Below are 11,517 nucleotides of genomic sequence, written 5' to 3' on the forward strand. Positions count from 1 at the left end.
TTTATCCTCCGTCGCCCCATCGCCATTGCCTTTATTGGGTGTGTCCACCGTATATATGTCATATGATGAGGTGATTGTCCAGCGCCCGATAGGCGGTGGTTCCTGTTCATCTCCTGCATCGTCGTCCATACCGTCGATGTCTTCGGAGTCAAAGTCGAGCACGTCGGTTAGGTCATCGATATTGGCTATTAAGTGGGTGGTGGGTGGGGAACGAATTTCTTCGTCGTCCGCTTCCTACTTGAGCCGGACATGAATGCTACTCCCTCCGTTCAAACTTGAGTCATCTATTTTGGAACAGAGGGAGTACCTCGTTAATTCGGTTAATAGTAACTACCTGGTGATGGTTGGTTGATTTATATATTGTGTTATTGGAACTGATACCTTGGTGGCGCTGGGCGAGCGGCTCGCAGACCAGGAGGTCCAAAGATCGGGACCGGCCCTGGCGGGTCACTTTGATGAGGAGGAGGCCACCGTGTACTTTCCTCTCTTTTGGTGTTGTTTGCATCAAGATTATGTGACAATGAATATTGAAGATAATCGATCCGTGGTGTGTGTTAATTATGTGGGAATTACTACTTTTGAATCTTGATGATGGTTCTGTTAGACTTATAAGTTGTTCTCACAATCATTCTTATTTGAATTGAATCTGCGTAGCTAGCTTATTTGAATTGAATCTGCGTAGCTGGGTTAAATAACTTAATTAAAAATAATCTAAGCGTCTTCTCCGACTGGAAAAAATTTCATAGTCTACCATGTACAGGGCAAACTGCTTTTGGCATCTTTGCTAGAGATGATGTCGGGATTTGGGGGCTCAAATGCAGATCGGCTCCGAAAGAAATCCTAGCGCCTTGGGCTAGCATCAAGCGTTGAAGGTGGCCTTTTACTCTTATATATTACTCTCTGCTACAAGTGTTTTCCTCTCTGCTCTTCTCTAATGTATGTACTGGAGTAATATATGAAATCCACTAGGGAAGATGTGTTTTTCTTTTCATTATAGCAGGAAGGGGACACGTGTTTTGTTAGGAGAGACAAGGGAAAGGATTAGGCATCACCATGCAGAAATCTGACGTGATTCATTCACAACATATAGTAGTTAATTAATTAGCCAGGAATAAACTGAAACTGCCAACCGATTGTTAAGGAAGAAACTTAACAAACCTTCCATCATTAATTTTCTCGAAGTTATCTCTCCTCGGAATCAGGCAACCTTAACGCACCTCCTTTAATTGCTACCAGTAAGTACTATATCTCTCCGCCTCCTCCTCTTCCTCCATTAATCCCTCCATCTTGTTCCATCTATTGGCCGCCGCCTCCTCACGCGGATTGCCCCTCAATACGACGTCTCTCCGCGTTCTCCGCCCGCTCATTGCACAAGCCATCTTCGTATCTCAGCCTATAAATGCCCAGCCAACCCTTTTGATCATGCTCGCGCCCCACGTGTTGCTCCTCCTCTTTCTGCCGATTGACTAGGCGCCGGCCACCACCTCCTATTTTCTCCTCGAGCCAACACAGAACGAGTACATCCTGCGGCCGCAATCCCAAAGGTTGTGCCATGTCGTTCCGCTCGTGTCCAACTATCGCAGATGCCCCGACCATACTTGTATGTCCTCTCTCTCTCTCTTTCTCTCTATCTCTCGCTCTCTCTCTCTCTCTCTCTCTCTCTCTCTCTCTCTGAAACTGATGAATTATCTTGCTAACCTTCTGATGCAGATTCCCACCAAAAAAACCTTCGGATGCAGATGCGAGCAGAGTCGCGAGGGTCATGGGCCAGCCGATGCAGGAAAAGGTTATTGGCAAAAATAATATATGCATAAGCATTTGTTCAATGTTTCCTTCCTTGCATTGCCACATGTGTCTTGATCTTAGAATTATAAACCGTGGTTGAATTATTCGTACAATAGCTCATACTGCACCTAATGTTTGAATTATTCCTTCCTTGCACTGCCACATCTGTCTTGATCTTAGAGTTATAAACTGTGGTTGAATTATTCACTAAAATATCTCAAACTGCACCTAGTGGTTGAATTATTCCTTCCTTGCATTGCCACATGTATCTTCGGTCCTCAATCTGCAGACAGAATTATTATTCTTCACACCTATAGGTTGACAAACATATGGAATCAAAAGAACGCAGTTTTTATCCAATGCAACAAATTTTTTGCAATGGTCCTCTGATCTAATCATTTTCCCATGAAAAAAATAAACATACACCCCTAGTCCAACAAATATACTCTTGGGAGTTGGGACTAATTTTTTCTTTTACTTTTATGCTCCATCTTTACACTAAACTTCAGGACTGAGTTCATTGTGTTATATTCATCAGAACACAACACAAACCAAACTGAATTGCCATTTAAAACTCCAATTCCATCACATATGGTGTTTTCAGATCATACTATCTCTACTCTGCATTTGAGATTATACCTTTCTCTTAGCGCTTGGATCCCACTGAAAATGATGCCTACTTATGTCACTGCTATGCAGTTTTTTTTTACTATGGTTAGAACATAGTATGAGTACTAAAACGACACTCATAATCTAGAAATTGTCTTCAATACTACTCTCTCTGTAAACTACTATAAGATCCTTTATAGGGTGTACTATGTTGTGCAACTTAGTATGGTTTTCACCAGCTGATTTCTATTATACATGAGATGTTGTGTCGACCAACCGTTCCAGGACTAGATCGACAAACTTTATCTACATTTTTAATATTCTGTATAAAAAGTTTATTTTATTTTATTTTTTGTTTGTTAACCACATTTTGATTCCCTGCACATTATGCTCTTGGGTTTGGCACCACCATGGTTTATGTTCAGGTTTTGACCGTCCAGAGTATGATAGTACACTTGGTTTTAGAGTTTGATAAAGAACTGTGGTTCTGGAAGTTACTTCGTTGTTTCTAGTTTTTACTGTCTATAGTAGACGATATTATAGTCCCTTTTCTTTACAAAGGCAAGTGTAGGTGATGTGCAATGTGTTTCTTAGATGGTAATGAATGCTCTCTTCCTGAACTTGTAGTTTTGGCTTGTTGTTGAATGTGAGTATGTTTTGCTGGGTGGTGCTAGCACTTATCTAGTTTAGCATTCAAGTGATGTCTGTCTCTTTGAAACTTGAGGTCCTGGTTCTTTACAGGACACTACAGGAGAGGTGCATCGATGGTCCATGATGTTCAGAATCAAGATTTTCCTGAAGGAGGACGGCGTGGTGAACCCCGAGACCATCATCGCGTGTGATGAGTGGCCATGGTGGATTAGATTCATTAGCATAGTTTGTTTGTTGTGGTGTTGGATTAGCTTCTTCTTTTGAGAATTTTTTTGGTGAGTTGATTTGGAGTGCACGCATGTATTTGAATGGATTCATTCTTGATGATTTGAATAGATCTCAGGAAATGATCTGGAAAGGCTGTTCGGTCGAGTGGTGATGTTGGTTTTGTCTCGAGGACACTTGCGACTTGTAAACTTTGCATTGTATTGTGCGATATGGAGTTAGTTGGTCAATGTTGAGAAGTACAGTGTTTATTTTGGTATACCGAACAGACTGGCTGATTGGATCCTTCCATCATATTGAGTCTGGATGTTTGGCTCAATGTTTATTCTCCATGAATGCTACTTCCTTCGTTCCAAAATAGATGACTGAACTTTGTACTAAATTTAGTACAAAGTTGAGTCATCTATTATGGAACGGAAGGGGTACCTCGTTAATTCGGTTTATAGTAACTACCTGGTAATGGTTGGTCGATTCATATATTGTGTTATTGGAACTGATACCTTGGTTGCGCTGGGCGAGCAGCTCGCAGACCAGGAGGTCCAAAGACCGGGACCAGCCCCCGGCGGGTCACTTTGATGAGGAGGAGGCCACCATGTCCTTTCCTATCTTTTGGTGTTGTTTGCATCAAGATTACGTGACAATGAAATTGAAGATAATCGATCCTTGGTGTGTGTTAATTATGTGGGAATTACTACATTTAAATCTTGATGATTGTTCATTCTTATTTGAATTGAATCTGCGTAGCTGGCTTATTTGAATTGAATCTTTGTAGCTGGCTTATTTGAATTGAATCTGCATAGCTGGCTTTTGGTTGGGCATCTACAATGTGGGACGCCTAGATGCGTAGAGGTAGAGAAAATAAATAACTTAAAATTAAAATCATATAAGCGTCTTCTCTGACTGGAAACAACTTTGATAGTCTACCATGTACAGGGCAAACTACTTTTGGCATGTTTCCTATAGATGATGTCGGGATTTGGGGGCTCAAATGCAGATCAGCTCTGAAAGAAATCCTAGCGCCTTGGGCTAGAATCGAGCGTTGAAGATGGCCTTATACTCTTATATATTACTCTCCGCTACAAGTGTTTTCCTCTCTGCTCTTCTCTAATGTATGTACTAGAGTAATATATGAAATCCACTAGGGAAGATGTGTTTTTCTTTTCATTATAGCAGGAAGGGGACACATGTTTTGTTAGGAGAGACAAGGGAGAGGATTAGGGATCACCATGCAGAAATCTGACGTGATTCATTCACAACATATAATAATTAATTAATTAGCCAGGAATAAACTGAAACTACCAACCGATTGTTGAGGAAGAAACTTAACAAACCTTCCATCATTAATTTTCTCGAAGTTATCTCTCCTGGGAATCAGGCAACCTTAACGCACCCCCTTTAATTGCTACCAGTAAGTACCATATCTCTCCGCCTCCTCCTCTTCCTCCATTGCTCCCTCCCTCTTGTTCCATCTATTGTCCGCCGCCTCCTCACACGGATCGCCCCTCAGTCCGACGTCTCTCCGCGTTCTCCGCCTGCTCATTGCACAAGCCATCTTCGTATCTCAGCCTATAAATGCCCAGCCAACCCTTTTGCTCGCGCTCGCGCCCCACGCGTTGCTCCTCCTATTTCTACCGATTGACTAAGCGCCGGCCACCACCTCCTATTTTCTCCTCGAGCCAACACAGAACGAGTACATCCTGCGGCCGCAATCCCAAAGGTTTTGCCATGTCGTTTTGCTCGTGTCCGACTATCACAGATGCCAAGAGATGATCCGCTGGCGAGCAAGCGGCACCACGATCTTGTCTAGTCGAGTGGCCACTGAGGGAGTCCTGGATTAGGGGGTATCCGGACAGCCGGACTATATACATCATCCGGACTATTGAAGCATGAAGATACAAGATTCAAGACTCCGGACCGTGTCCGAATGTGACTCTCCTTTGCGTGGGAGACAAGCTTGGCGATCCGGATATTATATTTCCTTCCTTGTAACCGACTCCATGTAAACCCTAGCTCGTTCCGGTGTCTATATAAACCGGAGAGGATGGTCCTTAGAAGGACGATCACAATTACAATCATACCATCATAGGCTAGCTCTTAGGGTTTAGCCTCTATAATCTCATGGTAGATCTACTCTTGTACTACTCATATCTTCAATATTAATCAAGCAGGAAGTAGGGTTTTACCTCCATCGAGAGGGCCCGAACCTGGGTAAACATTGTGTCCCTTTCTTCCTATTACCATCAGCCTAAGACGCACAGATCAGGACCCCCTACCCGAGATCCGCCGGTTTTGACACCGACATCGGTGCTTTCATTGAGAGTTCCTCTGTGTCATCGCTTCAAGGCTTGATGGCGCCTTCAATCGTCAACAACACGGTCCAGGGCGAGACTTTTCTCCTGGGACAGATCTTTGTATTCGGCGGCTTCGCACTGCGGGCCAATTTGCTTGGTCAGCTGGAGCAGATCGACAACTACGCCCCTGGCCACCAGATCGGGTTCAGAAACTTGAACTACACGGCGGACATTTGCGGAGACTTGATCTTCGACAGATTCGGGCATGTGCCAGGAGCACCGGACAGTCACGACGAGCACATCCTAGACCTATTGTCGGACAATGCTCGGGACATCATCCCTGCAGTAGCCCCGGATCTAAATCCGGAACAGGTTGCGTTGCCAAAATACGGAGGGGTAGACCCCGCCCCACAGGCCGCATACTCATCGGCGGTGGAGCCGAAGACAGGTCTCACCTCTGTGGAGTCCTGTAACCCCGGGCCCCCGGGCTCGTATCCGGTTGTTGGTTCCGGTACGCATACCCTCGAGCCAGGTTGGGCTCCGGTAATGGAGTTTACCACTACGGACATCTTTCAGCACTCGCCCTTTGGCGACATGCTGAACTCACTAAAGTCTCTCTCTTTGTCGGGAGGCTCTGGGCCGAACTATGTCCGGCTTGAGTGGGGAGCAGGCGATGAAGGATTTCGCTGCCCACCCACCACCCACTTCATTGCCACGGTCGATGATTTAACCGACGTGCTTGACTTTGACTCCAAAGACATCGATGGCATGGGCGACGATGTAGGAGACACATAGGAGACACCGCCCACAGGGCGGTCGACAACCACCTCTTCATACGATATATATATGGTGGACACTCCGAAAGAAACAAATGGCGATGAGGCAATGGAGGATAACCCCTCCAAGAAGAAAGCAAAGCATGGGCGTCGCCAGCACCGCTCCATGCCCCGCCAAGGCAATACCGTCACTGGACACGAAAACAATCCGGATGGTGCCGACGATGAATACAACCCCGATCAGCCCGCCTTCGAGCAGGCCGAGCAGGAAGACGGGCAGGACAGCCCAGATGAATAGACGGCGGACGGGTATCCGGAGGAGGACAACTACATGCCCCCCTCCGAAGATGAGATTAGCCTCGGCGACAACGAGTTCGGCGTGCCCGAGGACCCTGCGGAGCAGGAACGCTTCAAGCGCCAGCTTATTGCCACTGCGAGAAGCCTGAAGAAGAAGCAGCACCAGCTTCATGCTAATCAAGACCTGCTCACGGATAGATCGATAGAAGTCCTGGCAGCCAAGGAATATGGACTCGAGCGCCACACGGCTGACCGGCCGCCTCGAGGTCGGGATAAAATGGCATATCAGCCCGAATACCAGCCTGCACCCCCGCGCCAGTTTACTACGGCCCGGGGCAATACTCAGGACCTGCGCGATAGATTGGATAACACCGCAGGACAACCAAGATCAATCTACGGATCACGGGGGCACGCAGCAATACATGACGATGACCGTCATACCGGATACACTAACAGCAAATCCGTCCGGGTCGAATATAACCAGTCAGACGCAGCCGGACTGCGTCGTGACATAGCCCGGCACAGAGGCACCGCACACCCCCTCTGCTTCACCGATGAAGTGATGGATCATGAATTCCCAGAAGGGTTCAAATCCGTAAACATCGAATCATATGATGGCACAACAGACCCCGCGGTATGGATTGAAGATTTCCTTCTCCACATCCACATGGCCCGCGGAGATGATCTACACGCCATCAAGTATCTTCCCCTTAAGCTCAAAGGACCCGCCCGGCACTAGCTTAACAGCCTGCCAGCAAATTCCATTGGCAGTTGGGAAAACCTGGAAGACGCATTTCTTGACAACTTCCAAGGCACATATGTGCGACCTCCGGATACCGATGACTTGAGCCACATTACTCAACAGCCCAGAGAATCAGCCAGGAAATTCTGGACTCGGTTCCTAACTAAAAACAACCAAATAGTTGACTGTCCGGACCCTGAAGCCCTGGCGGCCTTCAAGCATAATATCCGTGACGAATGGCTCGCCCGACACCTCGGCCAGGAGAAACCCAAATCCATGGCAGCTCTCACGACACTAATGACCCGCTTTTGCGCGGGCGAAGACAGCTGGTTGGCTCGCAGCAGCACTACACCACATTCTGGCACGTCAGATGTCTATGACAATAATGGCAAGCTACGGCGCAACAGACACAAGCGACAGAACAACGACGACAACACTGAAGACACGACGGACAATGCCGGATTCAGCGGATCTAAATCCGGTCAGCGGAAGAAGCCATTCAAAAGAAACAATCAGGGACCGTCCAGTCTAGACCGTATACTGGAGCGCTCATGCCAAATTCATGGCACCCCGGACAAGCCAGCAAACCACACCAATAGAGACTGCTGGGTATTTAAATAGGCCGGCAAAATAAATGCTGAAAACAAGGACAAGGGGCTGCACAGCGACGATGACGAGGAGCCCCGGCGTCCGAACACGGGGGGACAGAAGAAATATCCCCCCAAGGTGAAAATGGTCAACATGATCTACGCCACTCACATCCCCAAGCGGGAACGGAAGCGAGCACTACGGGACGTCTACGCGATGGAGCCAGTCGTCCCCAAATTCAACCCATGGTCAGCTTGTCTGATCACCTTTGATCGTAGGGATCACCCTACTAGCATCCATCACGGCGGCTCAGCCGCATTGGTTCTAGACCCAATCATAGACGGATTTCACCTCACAAGAGTCCTTATGGACGGAGGCAGCAGACTGAACCTGCTCTATCAGGACACAGTGCGCAAAATGGGCATCGACCCTTCAAGGATTAAGCCCACCAAAACCACCTTTAAAGGTGTAATTCCTGGAGTAGAGGCCCGTTGTACGGGCTCTATAACATTAGAAGTGGTCTTCCAATCTCTGGATAACTTCCGAAGCGAAGAGTTAATCTTTGATATCGTCCCTTTCCGTAGTGGTTACCACGCACTGCTCGGACGAACCGCATTCGCTAGATTCAATGCGGTACCACACTATGCATACCTCAAGCTCAAGATGCCAGGCCCGCGCGGGGTCATAACAGTCAACGGAAACATGGACCGCTCTCTCCGTACAGAAGAGCATACTGCAGCCCTTGCGGCAGAAGTACAATGCGGCCTCCTCCGGCAGACCACCAATCCGGCGACGACAACCTCAAGCTCCGTCAAGCGAGGTCAGAACACCTCGCAACAGGATCACCAGGCACGCCAAGAGCACGACTAGCAGTCCGGCCTCCGCTCAAATCCCATCAAAGCAGCATTCGTGCCACGCGTACACAATTACGCACTCAAAATACCATGGGCACAGGCCGAGGCGCAGTAGTGGCTCAGTCAACAGTGCGGTATCGCCGCCACACACTTCGTAACCTTTCCTTTTACCTTTCAGGATATGGCTTTAGCGCAGCCTCTTCAGAAGAGCCGGATTGTCGGACTTACATAGGAGAGAAAACCAAGGAGGCAAACAGGCTTTGCGCACAGAAGGAAATACCCAGGTGGAATCTATTCACGATCGTTATACCTGCTTTATCTATCTGTATGTAGCCTGCCCCTGAATAGGGTATGTCAAATAATCCTATTTATCTCCGCTTAATGCATTCATTGTAAACATACGCTTAAACGTATTATTCATCAATGGGAGATCATATATAGTGTCAGCTTATTATTCTTATTTGAGCATTTTTTCTTACAAATGTCTATTTGATATTGCGTCTGTACACTTTGGTACGTTCAGTTTGCCAGGGGCTTCTTATGGCGCCCCATAATACGGCAAGACAAGTCCGAACACTTTCAACAGTGCGGCACCCCGAACTTATAGCATTATATGCATCAGCTCCGAATCATGTCTGGGGTCTATAGTTGGGATAGCCCGGCTCCCTTGTTTTGGTGCCTTATGTTCCGTTATATCGGCTAAGGTAGCGCAGGGAGAACTACTGCGATTGTGTCCCGGTTCTTCCGGACGAGCACCTCAGTAGAGAAAGCCAAAAACTGACCGGCATGATGTGGCGAGAGCTGGTCGCTGTTCGAGAGGTCCTAAAATCCTTAAAGATTGTTCGGCTTTAGGCGATAATTCGGCTTCGTCCGATTTAGGCGTATATAGCGCCCCAATTCGGCCTTCCGAATTCTAGGGGCTTCGCCGAAATTTAAAATTGTAGACTTCTATGGCTAAGTGAAGGTTATAAAGCCGCATAGTCCGATTGCCTTGTTCGCTGCGCCGGACACCTCCTTAAGGGACCAAACATTTGGATAAAGAGTGTCCGGGTTTTCCACGAACACCCCAGTACTAGTTACATGGGGGCGGAAGCCGACGACTGGCCTACTTTCAGAATTTGATAAACAGTGGCACAGAAGGTAATATTTTAAATAACAAAAGTGCTACATAGCGCAAGTAACTTTGTCTTTAAATTACAAACATGACAGAAGTGAATTCATTCTAAAATTATGTCCTTGGTACATTCATCGGCCACGAGGCGAGCGCCCTTCATAACGCCAGCATAATACTTCTCTGGATAGCGATGCTCCTTGCCCTCCGGCGTCCCGTCCTTCACTAGCTTCTCCGCATCCAGCTTGCCCCAATGCACCTTCGCACAGGCAAAGGCTCGGCGGGCACCTCAATGCAAATGGATCGCTTGATGACTTCCAGTCGCGGACAGGCATTCACCATCCGCTTGATCAGGCCGAAGTAGCTAGTGGGCAGGGACTCACCGGGCCACATCCGGACTATGAAATCCTTCATAGCCACTTTGGCCGCCCTGTGGAGTTCGACCAACTGCTTCAGTTGGTCACTCAGAGGCGTTGGATGTTCGGTCCCAGCATACTGGGACCAGAACAACTTCTCCATTGAGCTCCCCTCCTGGGCACGGTAGAACTCCGCGGCATCTGATACGCTGCGTGGAAGATCTACGAATTCCCCTGGAGAGCTCCGGACTCGGGTAAGTAAAAGAAATGCCTCCTCCACATGTTTGCTTTGCATAAAGAATTTCTTACCCGCCGCTATCTTTTTGGCCTCCTGGATTTCCTGTTGTGCCTTCTCGGCTTCGACCTTGGCATCTTTTATACTTGAAAGGGCCCTCGTAAGCTTGTCCTCTTTCGCCTTAAGCTCATGCTCCACGGCCTCGAACTTCTTGCCGAGATCCTAGAGCTCTTGTTGTACCTCTCCCACTCTAGCATCTTGCTTTCCGCGCTCCTTGCATTCCAAGGCTGCCTTGTGTTCGGCCTCGGACAACGCTTTCTTAAGAGACGTCATTTCGGTGGTGGCCTCTGTTACCAAATCACGACGCTTCGTTGTTAGAATAACCAATTTTATCTATCATTCATTATATGAGAGCGGGGAATCACTCACCTTTGTTCTTTTCGAGCTGCCTTCTCGTGAGGTCGAGCTCTCCCTGCGCCTGCTCCAGGTCCTGTTTTAGTCTGGCGATCTCGGCCGTATGGACCACAACGGCAAGCAGCACAGCCTGCTTATTCACATTCAAACTTATTGTCAGACTCCTGCGGATTATAATTGACCCTCCGTTTGGTTTTTCCTTCCGAACACCAAACAGAGTATCAGGGGCTACTACCTATCGGGTGGTAATTTCACACATTTTTATTACTTACCTCAAAGCCTGTTAGGGGGCTGGTGCAGGCTTCGGTTAGTCCGCTCTTGGCGGACGAAACCTTCTGAATCACCGCACTCACAAGAGTACGGTGCTCTTCATCTATGGAAGCGCCGTGAAGCGCTTCCAGCAGACAATCCGGCGCCTCGGGTGCAACGGAAGTCCTCGACGCAAACGGCCCTCCCTCCCTAATGAGGGGCTGCCCGCCTGAGTCTGGAACCATTAAAGGCTCCGGAACAGTGTTCGTGAGAGCCCGGCCTACTGTGGCTCTCATCAACACGATCTGCGAGGATCTTGAACCCCGCGTGTCCG

The sequence above is a fragment of the Triticum aestivum genome, chromosome 1B (assembly GCF_018294505.1).
Source record: "Triticum aestivum cultivar Chinese Spring chromosome 1B, IWGSC CS RefSeq v2.1, whole genome shotgun sequence".
NCBI classification, from domain to species: Eukaryota; Viridiplantae; Streptophyta; class Magnoliopsida; order Poales; family Poaceae; genus Triticum; species Triticum aestivum.